Source organism: Arachis ipaensis, chromosome B5 (assembly GCF_059453495.1).
Source record: "Arachis ipaensis isolate K30076 ecotype BB chromosome B5, ASM5945349v1, whole genome shotgun sequence".
NCBI classification, from domain to species: Eukaryota; Viridiplantae; Streptophyta; class Magnoliopsida; order Fabales; family Fabaceae; genus Arachis; species Arachis ipaensis.
Window position 1 is genome coordinate 145,111,000 of NC_142440.1, and position 12,515 is coordinate 145,123,514.

The 12,515-nt window shown below is 30.8% G+C and overlaps 1 pseudogene; it reads left to right on the forward strand.

The window, feature by feature from the left end:
* Positions 1-7,331: 7,331 nt before the first annotated feature.
* On the forward strand, positions 7,332-8,337 carry LOC148566095 (uncharacterized; annotated as a pseudogene).
* The last annotated feature ends 4,178 nt before the right edge of the window (positions 8,338-12,515 follow it).

Below are 12,515 nucleotides of genomic sequence, written 5' to 3' on the forward strand. Positions count from 1 at the left end.
ATAATAATAAAAATATAATTATAAAAAATTAGCAAGAATAATGAACAAAAATAAAAAATAAGTTGTGTCCCTTGTTAGTGTCTTTGTGTCTTTCCTGTCAGTAGGGGTGTACGCGGATCGAATCGGATCGGATATGATATCCGCGTTTTTTTAGTGTGAGATCTGATCCGTGCGGATTAAATATCGGGTATATCTACATAATTGAACATTTTCTTTTTAATCATATTTTTATGTAAAAGAAATTCAATAAAAATGTTTCTTTCATACTTTTAAACCTATTTATTTCTAAAATATTTTTAATCAATTTTTTCTATATAACAAAAATAAAATAAAATAATATATGAATAATAACTACTAACTAAAACATACAAACAAGTATATATATATATATATATATATATATATATACTTTTTTTAATTATTATTGTGCGGATCCGCGGATGTAGAGCTGATATCCGCGATCCGATCCGTCAAGACTGCGGATCGGATAATGCGGATATTTACCACGGATTTGCAGATATAATCCGATCCATGAACACCCCTACCTTTCGACACAAAATACACTAATTCAATGTCTTTGGATACAATGTCTTTGTCCATATCTTATCTGTCAAACACGATTTTGTGTCTTTATGTCTTTGTCAAAAAAATTAGATTTATAACATAGTTAATTAAATTTCATTCATTACTTTCCTATACTCAAGACATAGCCTACCACTACAAACACAAACAAAACAAGAGAAAAACTCAAAATACTATTCCATACTTTTAAAATTCTAATTTTAGCTTCCATTGCTCAAATCCTTCAATTCACATTCATCTTCCAATGCTCAACATTATTTTTATTTTCATTTCTCCCAATCATGCTTTTCTTTTCTTCACCATCTGCTCACACAAAAAGTCCACATCATCTCTTTTCAAAGACTTTTCACAAAGAGAACTACAAAAATAAATTAAACAAGCATTACAAAAAAAAAAAAAAGAGGTAAATTCAAGAAGGAAGCAATCAAAGAACTTACATTATAATTTAGGCATTTAAAAAAGAGTCTCTTTGGATTTGCTTATGTTCCAAACCAGCAAAAAATAGGACGTATCCTACAACCGTATTAGTGTGAAACTTTTTCAGTTTTAGCTCGATTTGAACGAGACCTGCTCTAGCTCCCAAAATCTTGGCTGATACTCCCCAACATCTTCTACAACACCTAATAATGATCTCAATTTAAAAATTTGACTCTCATGTTAGGATTTTTAGTTCATTAAAAAGAGCTAAATTGAACCTATGTCAATTTTTGTCATGTCAAATAGGTGTTATCAGGCTACCTATTATCCAACGTGTTACTTAATATTCCAGCTAAGCAGTTAACGAAAATAAGCGTAAGAATTAACGTGAATAGATTATTGAAATTTGGGGTTCAATTTGAGTCAATTAAAAATTTGGGGGTAATTCGAGTCTAAAGTCAAATTTCATTGAAAAAAGTCTTTAGCGATAGCAACCTTTGCAAAACGAGAATTTTATTGCTAACCCCTCCAATTTTATTATGGAGCAAATTTAAAATATAGAAAGACTTGCTATTTTTTAGTATAATTTTTAATAAGTTATTTATAGATTAAATAATATAAATCATTAAATCTTTTATCTAATCTAATGTTTTAAATTTTATAGTGCAATAAATAAACTCAAAATATTTGGGCTAAATTTAGATTGACTCCAGTTTACCATGTATAAATTCTATTTTGGGAAAAAAAAAATAAATGCATAGATAATACATGCAATCATAAGAATTTTGAAACCAAATAAATTTCAGATTATTTTCCAAATTCAAACCATAGGTTACATGTCATTACACATCTATCTCAACATAACTTGATGATAAACTCATAACCAAAGCAAAACATACATAGATAGCATAAGCCAAACAGGTGTTCTGCACTTCTGCTTCTTTTTTTTAAGCTTTCTTTTCAAAGATATTATTAGCATAAATAATTAGCTAAAAGATGTTTTCATTTTTTAAAAAATATAAAAAGAAAGGTAAATTATCAAAAAGCCCAACAAGATTTAAATATTGACAAAATTATTTTAGAAAATTAAAACACCAATTTTTCTAAAAGATTTCAAATCGTGATAAAAATAACGAAAAAAATTATTTTTTTATAAGTGACAAATAATTTTGTTATTTAACAAATAACTTTACATTCAGTCCAAATTTTATTGAAATTATTTGATAATAATTATTTAAAAAATGAATGAAAATGGAGTAAATTTAATCTCTAAATCTATTTTATTATTTTTTTAAAAATATGTTTGCCAAATGATCATCAAATTTTAAAAATAATTTTTTTGAATTATACGACATGTAAAAAGTTATACCAAACTTCGATCTTTACTCTCTAGAGAATATATATTAATTATTACTTTTATAATTTTTTAATTATTTTAAGAGTTTTGTTTTATTGTTTTATTCTTTTAAGTTGTGTTTGATTGCTTTTTATGTCCATAAAAAATATAGACACAATGACATTTGTCTATAGTTTGTTTTGTTAAGATTCAACGTTACTCTGCAAAAATATTAGAGTAACTAGACTAGCGAGACAAAAAAAAAAATTATTTGTATGTAGATTATTATGTGTTACAATAGAAAAGACTAAAGAGAGAAAAAAAAAACACTTATCTCTACTATCACCTACTTTTCATTAAGACATCATCTAAGCTACGAACCACTATCTAACAACAATATATCTTCTCATATTTCAACATCTCTCCCTCAAACTTGAACATGTAGATAATATGCATCAAGTTTGAAACATAATTCACTTATAAGAGATATTATTTGATATGATGAAATGTCAAAGAATAATCTTCTTGTGTCTTAAACTCCCCCTCAAACTAGGAATAACATTAAACTTACAATAATAATACCCTAAAAAAAAGTCGCATTAGATGAGTGGTTAACTCACTAGTCTGCTTAAATAAATATCGAAAGTTTGAATCTTGTCTTGTGCATGCAACAACCCATTGACCAACAACAAACTTTTAAATGAAATTTCGATCCGCGACGAATTAGTCTTTACCCGTAGTACTAAGAAATACGTGGAAAACCAATTAAAAGACCAATATAAAAATTAATACCCTTAAAAAATAAAATATGTTAAAGATTAAGCCTAATAAAAATTGAACAATGCTAGGGAACCAAAAGGGTATTAGCCAAAAACCAGCCAAATACCTTTAGGTAAATTCAAAATCTCTACGAGTTAATATATATGGATGTTTCTTCTGCTAAGTATCAGAATGTTTCTTTTTCATACTAAATAGATGTTCTTTTATATATTTTTTGAATTTTTTTGTATTGCAAATGTGAATGTTTCTATTTCTTTAAGAATTTTATATATATTTTTTAAATTTTATAGATATTTAATTATTTTTGCTAAAATATAACTGTATATTTCTTTTGTTAAGTATTATGATTTTTTTTTCATATTAAATGAATATATTTTTTTATATTTCTGTAATTGTGTAGCTTGCAATCTTTTTTAATCATCAAAACGACACCTAATAACCATCAACTTGGGCACTTTCAGCAATACAAAAAAATCAGTAATTTATATCATGAAGCTGTTAATGATGCTATTTCGTCTGGAAAAGTTGAATTGGTCAAAATCCCTATTGACGTTTAGAGAGCACCTACAATGGAACAGGTTGAGAGGTTTGCATCTTACGTTTCAAATTACAGCAAACGTCTAATCTATCTTCATAGTCAGGAAGGAGTATGGAGAACGTCTGCCATGGTCTCTAGATGGAGGCAGTATATGACTCGATTTGCATCATCATTTGTTTCTAATGAAGCAATCACTTCAGTGAAAGGCCATCAGATTATAAAAATGGATCTGCGAAACTGCATGACTCTTTAATGGAATCTGAGAGATCCATATCCTCTACAACGGCGGCTCCGGTAACACATCTGGTTCACGAAAGGGAAACGGTTATTGTCAACGGTGGCGAATCCGACGAGTCAGATGTTGGTGATAGAAGAGGAATGGGTCGTGGTTGGGAGGCAGAGAGGGTCTGACTGTGAGAGAGAGAGGTCTGTGTATGATTGTTGGAGGTGGATAACTTAATGTGAGAGAGAAGAGGAAGGTTTTTATAGGTTTTAATTAGGTTTACTTAATCAATTTTAAATTTTTTAAATTTTGAATTTAAAAAATTTAAAATTAATTATTAATATAAATTAATATAGTTTTGTTTAGTTTTTGGCTGATAATCTCTTGGTTCCATATACTTTTCCATAAAAATTAAAAAAGGACTAATTAAAACTACCAGAGATGTGTAAGGGCTTGTTGGCACTTTTAATATGTCGTGGGTAGTTAGAACGATTAGGGACTTGACAGACCTAACTAGGACTATATAAAATTGTCAGGGCTAGTAAAGAATTTGGGAATATGATTCGGTTCAACAGTTGTGTAGTCTTTCAAAAAGGTTATAAAGAGCATAGAAATGACAAGATTGTGTAAATGACAAATAATAAGAGATCGAAAGAAAAAGACAACCAAATAATTACCATTCTTTGTCTTGAGGAAAAGCAAAGAAAATTCAGACAAGTCTAAAACAAAAGCAACATAAAATAAAAGGACTAAAAGAAGTGCAGACAAAAATTTTATAGGACTAAAATCGAGTTTTTCATGGAAAGACAGACATTGATGCATGTAGAAAACACTAGCAATAGAGACATTGAAATAGTCGGGCACTCAAGGATAAAATTGGAAATGCAGAAAATGCAAGAGATGAAAAGTGGTTGAATACAAAAAACACGACTAAATCTAAGAAGAAGATAATGAGGTGAATACAACGGTAAAAAATGACACCAATGTGTCAACATGTGTTGCGAAAGCAGTGTCAATGACTACATGTTTGGGGGAGAAAACAACATGTGAAAGCATATGAAGCCTCGAACGGCAATGGTGTTGGCAGGGCTAAGCAAGGTCGGAGAAGATGAGTTTGATAGTGCGCTCGTTGGTTAGATTGGATAAAAGCATTTTTGGGACACTAGAAATAAAGTAAAACATTATATGGTGTTTTAGTAACCCAAAAGACACATGAGTTGTTGGAATTTTAAAACTAAGAGCATCCCTTAAATTAGAAGGGAGAAAATTGTGTTTTTGGTGATGCACATCAGTGGAAGTAGCAGAAATAACTCGAAGTGTTTCTAGGTTTGAAGAAAATAGGAAATTGAAGTAATAACAAAACTAATGGATGGTAGTGGATCAATAAAAGAGCATAACATATTGTAGGTAAGGTGAATGCTCAACAACAGAAGTAAACAACTCAAACAAGTGTTTATGGGTTTCGAAAACGAAAAAAATGGTAAAAATATTTGTTTCAATAAAAACAGAAAAATTTCTTTTTCAATGGAGAGCCATTCACAGTGAAAGCATTTGAGAGAGCTTAAGAAAAAAACTATAACTCTAATATCATGTAAAAATTTTTGTTACAAAACAAAAATATTGAAATAATTAGATAAGAGAGAGAAAAATAATATATTACTTGTGTATAGATTGTTGTTGAGTTTGAAGAACTAAATATATTTTAAAGATGATGATTAAAACATTATTAATTGAATACCAAGGTAATTGTATGTGTAATTAGTGTATTTAGTGTGCAGCAAACTAATTTAATTGAAGCTAATCCAAGAAGAAATAAAACAAGCCCAAATAATATCTGTCTCACACACACAAAATCAATGGTCCAAGGATATATGTATATATTTGCTACCGTCACAAATTCTTCTCATCAAAAACAAAAAACAAGCCTATAGCCAAAAGATGGAAACCAAGTCTGGCCCAAGATTAAACCTAAGCCCAAAATTAGTGGTCCAGATCTAAATTCAATCTTCCAACTTAGTTGCTAACTAAGTGATTTGATTTGCATTTCATTTGAACTAAAACACTCCCCGCCGAAACCAAACTCTCTCTTTTTTTCTCTTCTCTTTTCTTTCACATCACCCAGGTGAACTCTCTGAAGCAAAAGAAAGAAAAAGAAAGCTTTGAGCTAGGGCAAGAATGAAAAGACCAAAAAGCAAGTTTTCAAATCCAAACAAAGAAGAGAAAGTCAAAGAGGTTAGAGCAAAAAGACAAAATCATATCTAAAGGGCAAATCACAAAAAGGAGTTTCCAGATTTGTGCTTTAGTGAAGCTCGATGAAGAAATCCTCTTTTTGCAAGCACAGAAGTATAAAGTTAAAAATATTGAAGATCATGGAGCACTGCTGTGAATCAACGCTCGAGAATCTGACTTGAAGACAAAGCAAGAATGAAGGGTTCAGATTCAACAAGTAAGATGAAAAAGGTTGAAAGAGAAGATTAAAGGTATGGCTGCATATATGATTCGGTCACTGCTTTTACTCTCTCTCCTCTGTAACGCCGCTGCTGCTTCTGATTTTTGGGAGAAGAAGTCAAACAAGTACTGAAATAAGTTTTAAGTCCTGGAAGCTTCACTCCTCTACTAACGGGGTGAACGGCCAAGGATTGGAGTAAGGAGAGAAAGCATAAAGTTTGGGTTCCTATAGCTCACTAAGCTATCCATTCTTCTCCTTCATGGTTCTCATTGAATATCTTATTTTCTCAGTCTAGTCTTTCTTTGTTTTCAATGGTAAAAAACACAACAGTGAGGTTTGTAAGAAAAAGCCATTGAGTGAAAAAAGACAAGAGAGTTAGACTTGGAGAAAAGCCTATGTTTATCTCAGAAATTCTTTATAAGTTTTTTTTTGTTTTATTTTCATGATTCTAAGGAGATTTTCTTACAAGTTAAGTTAGCACTTTGCTGTTGAAAAACTAGGATGAGTTCCTAGTCAAGTCTGGTTTGGGATAAAAACTGGACTTGTCCCAGATAGGATTGGTTAGAATCTTAGGGAGTATTGGTGAATGTAATCTGGTTAAAAGATAGTAAAATTCTGTCACAGTTGTGATGGAGACTGGATGTAGGCTACATTGCACTGAATAGCTGAACTAGGATACATTTGTATGTCATTCTCTTTCTCTTCTCTATTTCTGATTCTGCACTTTATGAGACAAAATAAAAATATCTCCTGATTCTACCATTTAGCTATACTTCACTATAATACACTTTACCCGTAACTCTGTTTTACCTCCTACCGCATCAAGAGACAAAACCAAAGTATCTCCGATTTTCTACTCAAAGTATCACAACAGAATCCCAATTTGAAAGCAAAATTAAAAGAGGCAAAGATTCAACCCCTTTCTCTTTGCCACTGATATCTATCAATTGGTATCAGAGCTTGGTCTCTAAGAGATCAAGCTTCACAACTTGGAGGAAAGATCTAGATGGCAAACAACATGGGATCCAACACAGTGGCTTACACACTGACAGAGGGGCAATCCAATAACAGACCTCCATTCTTCAATAGGAAAAATTACAACTACTGAAAAGAATGAATGAAGATCTTTGTTCAGTCTGTGGATTACAACCTCTAGAAAATAATCATGAATGGTCCTCAAATCCCTATCGAAACTGGCACTGATGGTGTTGTTACTCCGAAAATCGTAGCAGAGTGGAATGAATATGACAAGAAAAAGGTGAAACTCAATGCCAAGGAAGTCAATATGCTAAACTGTGCAATCAGCTTCGAGAAATATCAGAAGGTTTCAAGATGCAAAAATAGCAAAGAAAATCTGGGATAAGCTCCAAGTTACACATGAAGGCACCACACAAGTAAAAGAAACAAGGATTGACAGGCTGAGCCAAGAGTATGAAATATTTTCTATGAAGAAAAGAAAATCAATTGATGACATATTTTAGAGGTTCTCTATCATCATTAATAGCTTGGATACTATGGGAATTACTCATTCCGAACAAGTGCTGGTGAGGAAAGTCTTGAGAAGCCTAATAAAAGAGTGGAAAACTAAGGTTACTGTTATCTCTGAAAGCAATAACCTAAGTCAAATGACCTATGATGAGCTGAGAGGAAAGTTACTAGCTTATCAAATCACTCACATAAAAGATGATACAAAAAAGAATAAAGTGGCTCTTAAATCTTATACTGAATCATTGGATGATAAATCCAGTGACTGTTTATCAAATGATGTGTTCGTGTTTTTTGCTAGGAAGCTTAGAAGGATGATGAGACCAAAAGGAAGAAGCAGAGGAGGTAGCTCAAAAGAACCGAATAAAGACTTAAGCAAGGTCATTTGCCATAATTGCAGAGAAGCTAGACATTACAAATATGACTGTCCCAAGCTGAAGAGAGAAGATAAGTCTCGAAAGGACAAGAAGAAGGGACTTATGTCTTCTTGGGAGGATTTGGAGAATGACAGTGAAGAGGATGAATAGTCTGGCAATAATTCTCAAGCATGCTTAATGGCCACCCACAGTCACAATAGTGAGGTAATCTTTCTTGAACCTTCTAATGAAGAACTTCATCTTATGCTTGATGATCTTACTGAGAAAATAAGAAATTTTCTGAATCAATGCAATGAACTTGAATTTGAAAATGACATCTTAAATGCTGAAAATATTTTTCTTAAAGAAAAATTAAGGGAAGCCGAAACCACTGTTGATCTTGTTGAAGAAAACAAACGGCTTAAATCTGAAATCAAAATTCTTAATGGAAAGCATTATGTTGTTGCCTACTTAAATTGCATTGAAGAAAATGAAAGATTGCATAATGAGATTAAGGGACTAAATCAAGACTTAGCTAAATTTGTCCAAAGTTATAAAAATTTAGACAAATTATTAGCTAGTCAAAGACCTTTGTTTGTGAAGGCTGGGTTGGGGTATAAAAAAATTTGAATCTGTTTTTGAAAAATCATACTTTAAAAATGAAGTCTTAACATACAAAAACTTGAGCTTTCAAAACCCTAATCACATTAATAAATCTGGAAGCAAAATTTTCTGTCATACATGCAATAAAGTTGGTCATTTACCGATTCAATGTTTTTATTTTTGAAAGAAAAATTGGTGATAAAGTTTACAAAGTGATTAGCAAATACAATGCTCAACCAAGAAGGTTTAACATTAAAGAATCCAAAATAATTTGAATAACTAAGATCACTTAAAGTATTGTGCAGATTTGCCTAGCATCCAAGAAGAAGAATGACATGTGGTACTTGGATAGTAGATGCTCTAGGCACATGACCGGAAAGTCCACATTCTTTATCAAGCTTGACAAATTCGATGGAGGTTTTGTGACTTTCGGTGACAATATAAAAGGAAAGATTATGGCCGTAGGCAAAGTTGGTAAGAGTTTCTCCACCTTCATCAATGATGTATTCTTAGTTGATGGATTGAAACATAATCTTCTAAGCATTAGCCAATTATGTGATTTAGGTTATTTGATTATTTTTAAAATATTGTAATGTTTAGTTGTGTGTGAAAATTCTGGTGAAACTATGTTTGTAGCTAAAAGAACAAAATATAACTTGTTTTACTTCTTTTGAATATGAAAAATGGTTATGGCATAAGAAATTGGGACATGCTAGCATGTTTTAAATTTCTAAACTTTTGAAAAAAAATTTGGTTAGAGGTCTTCCAAAGATTAAATTTGACAAAGACATTACTTGTGATTCTTGTCAATTGGGTAAACAAACTAAAAGTTCTTTTAAGCCGAAGAATGACATCTCAACCAAAAAACCATTGGAAATGCTACATATTGATCTTTTTGGTCCTACTAAGACTCAAAGCCTAGGTGGTAAATATTATGGTTTAGTGGTGGTTGATGACTATACTAGATTTAGATGGGTTCTTTTCTTAGCCCATAAGAATGAGGCTTTCTTTGCTTTTTCTACTCTATGCAAAAAGATTCAAAATGAAAAAGATTTGAAAATAATTTCCATAAGAAGTAATAATGGAAAAAAGTTTGAAAACCAAGATTTTGAATCATTTTGTGATAATTTTGGTATTACTCATAATTTTTCATGTCATAGAACAACTCAACAAGATGAAGTTGTTGAAAAGAGAAATAGAAGCTTTTAAGAAATGGTTAGGGCAATACTTTGTGCAAATAAAATTCTAAAATTCCTTTGGATCGAAGCAGTAAACACTACATGTTATATTTTAAACCACACCATCATTCAAAAAGTTTTGAAGAAAATCCCTTATGAGCTTTGGAAAGGAATAGCATCCAACCTTAAGTATTTTTATGTTTTTGAATGCAAATGCTTTGTTTTAAACACTAAAGACAATCTTGAAAAGTTTGATCCAAAATCTTATGAAGGTATTTTTGTTGGTTATTCAACTACTAGTAAAGCATATATAGTTTACCTCAAAGAACATGGAATCATAGAAAAGTCCATTCATGTTACTTTTTGTGAGTCACAAATTCTTCTCATCAAAAACAAAAAACAAGCCTATAGCCAAAAGATGAAAACTAAGTTTGGCCCAAGATTAAACCTAAGTCCAAAATTGGTGGTCCATATCTAAATCCAATCTTCTAACTTAGTTGCTAAATAAGTGATTCAATTTGCATTTCATTTGAACCAAAACACTCTCCACCGAAACCAACCTCTCTCTTCTCTTTTCTTTCACATCACCACTTGAACTCTTTGAAGCAAAAAAAAAAAGCTCTAAGCTAGGGCAAGAATGAAGAATAAAAAAAAAGTTTTCAAATCCAAGCAAAGAAGAGGAAGTCAAAGAGGCTAGAGCAAAAAGGCAAGATCACATCCAAAGGGCAAATCACAAAAAGGAGTTTCCAGATTTGTGTTTCAATAAAACTCGATGAAGAAATCCTCTCTTTGCAAGTACAGAAGTAGAAAGTTGAAAATATTGAAGACCATGGAGCTCTGCTGTGAATCAACGCTCAAGAATCTGACTTAGAGACAAAGCAAGAATGAAGGGTTCAGATTCAACAAGCAAGATAAAAAATATTGAAAAAGAAGATTGAAGGTATGGTTGCATGTGTGATTCAACCACTGCTTCTACCCTTTCTCTCCTTTGTGATGTCGTTGCTGCTTCTGATTTTTGGGAGAAGAACTCAAACAAGTGTTGAAGTAAGTTTCAAGTCCTGAAAGCTTCACTCCTCTATTAAAGGAGTGAACGGCCAAGATTGGAGAAAGAAGAGAAAGCACAAAGTTTGGGTTCCCATAACTCACTGAGCTATCCATTCTTTTCCTTCGTGGTTCTCATTGAATATCTTATTTTCCCAGTCCAGTCTTTCTTTGTTTTTAATGGTAAAAGGTACAACAGTGAGGTTTATAAGAAAAAGCTATTGAGTGAAAAAAAGGAAAGAGAGTTAGACTTGGAGAAAAACCTATGTTTATCTCAGAAATTCTTTGTAAGTTTTTCTATTTTGTTGTCATGATCCTAAGGATATTCCCTTGCAAGTTGAGTTAGTAGTTTGCTATTGAAAAGTTAGGGTGAGTTCCTAGTCAAGTCTGGTTTGGGATAGAAACTGGACTTGTCCCAGATAGGATTGGTTAGAATCCTAGAGAGTATTGGTGAATGTAATTTAGTTAAAAGATAGTAAAATTCTGTCACAGTTGTGATGGAAATTGGATGTAGGCTACATTGCACTAAGTAGCTAAACTAGGATACATATGTGTGTCATTTTTTTTTCTCTTCTTTGTTTCTGGTTCTGCATTTTAGGAGACAAAATAAAAATATCTCCTGATTCTACCATTCAGCTATACTTCACTATTACCCGTAACTCAATTTTGACTCCTACCGCGTCAAGAGACAAAACTAAAGTATCTCCAATTTTCTACTCAAAGTATCTCAACATAATCTTAATTTTAAAGCAAAATTAAAAGAGGACAAGATTTAACCCCTTTTTTTAGTCACTGATATTCATCAATTGTTATGTGTTATAATAGAAAGATCAATATATATAGATAGGAGAATAATAAATGTAAAGCACTTATCCATTACTCTTTATTAATGTACCATATAAACTACCACTATTAAACAATATCTCTTTTCATATTTCAACATATTTAACTAGAGGTGTTTGCTGTGGTGTCTAAAAAATATTGTTTAATTGCTAAAATAGGTTAAATAATTATTTTTAAATTTAAAAATATAAAAATTAAAAAAATTTTAAATATTTAAAGTTACTATAAAAGATAATTTAGATAAAAGTTAGATACCAAACAAAAGACACCATAGAATTGGCCATAACTAAATACAAATTTTAGAAGAATATACTGACTTACAACAAAACATAAAATACATATATTTATTGTTTTACTAGAAAATTAGGACATATATTAAATATAAGACATATATTTAAGAGTGAATCCGTAAATTTGCGATATTTATCCATATCTGATTCACAATTTGAAAATATAATTTGATTTATATTCGTAGATCCGATCCACACCGAATAATAAATAAATATATTGTATTTATATTTTATTTTAATCAATAATTATTATTTATATATATTATATTGTTTTATTTTTATTATTTAAGAAACTTAATTTAATAATATTTTAAGAGTAAACATATAAAAAAATAAAAAATAAATTTTATTAGAATTAAAAAAACAATTTTATTAAGTTTTTATAGAAATAATA